This window comes from Colletes latitarsis, unplaced genomic scaffold (assembly GCF_051014445.1).
Source record: "Colletes latitarsis isolate SP2378_abdomen unplaced genomic scaffold, iyColLati1 scaffold0068, whole genome shotgun sequence".
Taxonomy (NCBI): domain Eukaryota; kingdom Metazoa; phylum Arthropoda; class Insecta; order Hymenoptera; family Colletidae; genus Colletes; species Colletes latitarsis.
The window spans coordinates 72501-75000 of record NW_027488418.1 but is presented as its reverse complement, the minus strand read 5'-3'; the positions used below and the strand labels follow the sequence as shown (position 1 = coordinate 75000).

Below are 2500 nucleotides of genomic sequence, written 5' to 3'. Positions count from 1 at the left end.
ATACTCACGGATAGCCTGAGGCGAATGATCGCAAACGACGACGCGTCGATTTTGCGGCCATCGTTGCTCGCGCGACTAACGACGACCAGCCGAGAAGGCTGTAGTTTATCGCATCGATTTCATCGAGCAACCGATGGGCGCTGCCGCGTTCGTTCGTATATGAATATTATACATACTCACGGATAGCCAGAGGCGAATAATCGCAAACGACGACGCGTCGATTTTGCGGCCATCGTTGCTCGCGCGACTAACGACGACCAGCCGAGACGGCTGTAGTTTATCGCATCGATTTCATCGAGCAACCGGTGGACGCTGCCGCGTTCGTTCGTAAATGAATAATATACATACTCATGGCTAACTTGAGGCGAATAATCGCAAACGACGACGCGTCGATTTTGCGGCCATCGTTGCTCGCGCGACTAACGACGACCAGCCGAAACGGCTGTAGTTTATCGCATCGATTTCATCGAGCAACCGATGGACGCTGCCGCGTTCGTTCGTAAATGAATAATATACATACTCATGGCTAACTTGAGGCGAATAATCGCAAACGACGACGCGTCGATTTTGCGGCCATCGTTGCTCGCGCGACTAACGACGACCAGCCGAAACGGCTGTAGTTTATCGCATCGATTTCATCGAGCAACCGATGGACGCTGCCGCGTTCGTTCGTAAATGAATAATATACATACTCATGGCTAACTTGAGGCGAATAATCGCAAACGACGACGCGTCGATTTTGCGGCCATCGTTGCTCGCGCGACTAACGACGACCAGCCGAAACGGCTGTAGTTTATCGCATCGATTTCATCGAGCAACCGATGGACGCTGCCGCGTTCGTTCGTAAATGAATGTTATACATACTCATGGCTAACTTGAGGCGAATAATCGCAAACGACGACGCGTCGATTTTGCGGCCATCGTTGCTCGCGCGACTAACGACGACCAGCCGAGACGGCTGTAGTTTATCGCATCGATTTCATCGAGCAACCGATGGACGCTGCCGCGTTCGTTCGTAAATGAATAATATACATACTCATGGCTAACGTGAGGCGAATAATCGCAAACGACGACGCGTCGATTGTGCGGCCATCCGTTGCTCGCGCGACTAACGACGACCAGCCGAGAAGGCTGTAGTTTATCGCATCGATTTCATCGAGCAACCGATGGGCGCTGCCGCGTGCGTTCGCCCGATTGCGCGTGAAGTTACTGTTCGGAACCAAGAATATACGGGTGTATTATACCCGTTTGGTCGCAGCCACGCGCAAAGGCTTTTGAATGTACTGTACGCCCGGCCGTCGAACGATGGTTTTCCGTCATTCAGGAAACAAAAAGAAACTTTTGTCGTCGATATGGCGCGTTCAATCCTCCGTCGATACGCTGGTCGGAGGTGCGAACATCGAATATTTTTAAAGCAAAGAACAAGGAGCATTTTTAAATACAAAGAAAAAAATTGTAAATTGTATATGATTACCCTGAACGGTGGATCACTTGGCTCGTGGGTCGATGAAGAACGCAGCTAATTGCGCGTCAACGTGTGAACTGCAGGACACATGAACATCGACATTTCGAACGCACATTGCGGTCCACGGATAAAATTCCTGGACCACGCCTGGCTGAGGGTCGTTCACTTGTCCTAAAACTGCTTGCGTTGTTCTCAGATTCCCTAACCCCGCCGTCGTTTACCTCTCCTTTCGGGGAGATGGCGAAGAACGTTTCGGAGCCGGGTCGATGAAGAGAAAGGTATCAACGTACGAGCGAGAATTTGGGTATTTCGTTGGCGTTTGTCGCTGGACGTACGAAAAAGAATAAATATTATATATTATTGGCAAGTTTGCGCACCCCTTGCGTGGTGAGGCAGAGATCAGTCTGGACTCGCGCGAGTGTTTTACGGCGTCGTGCGTCGTGTTGTCTGGAGTATCATCACGACCGCCCGTTAAAGCACCGCTCCTACGATTTCTGACTTTGACGGCACTAAAAACCACCGTGGGGCGCAAATCGCGTTTCGTACAAATCTAATGATTACCGGCGCTCCCGACGTTGCCCGAAGTTAATAATTTATGCAAAGGAAAGAGAAAATAAAGCGTATACTAGTTTTGGAGCATAACAAAAAGGACACTGGAAAGAAATTTGATCAAACACTGATAATTATGATATGTAATATATGCCCTACCACGTGAAATTTGTGGTATCCGTCGGTCGTCGTCTTCCTCTCTGTTCGTTCGTACAGCCCCAGGGAAAAATGATAATTTATCAAACGAATCGGACGATCATCCTCTATGGAGAGGCTCGAACGAACACGACGAGAAGCGCGATACGAACGGAACCCAAAAGAAGGGATATACTCTGAGAAGTTGGTCGCCCCATGTCTCTCTTTGTTACGAATATGTATATCGATTGCGAGACCGCGCGTTTAGCCGGTCGTCCAGTCCACGAATGCTTTTCTTTCGAACTTACGGTGGACTTTGGTAGACTATCAAAGAATCAACGAAAATCGGAT

The 2500-nt window shown here is 49.3% G+C and overlaps 1 non-coding gene across 1 annotated transcript; it reads left to right on the top strand.

Moving 5' to 3' along the window:
- Positions 1–1471: 1471 nt before the first annotated feature.
- Positions 1472–1626, top strand: LOC143351084 (5.8S ribosomal RNA). The gene has a single exon (XR_013081465.1). It is a non-coding gene; the product is annotated as a 5.8S ribosomal RNA (ribosomal RNA).
- The last annotated feature ends 874 nt before the right edge of the window (positions 1627–2500 follow it).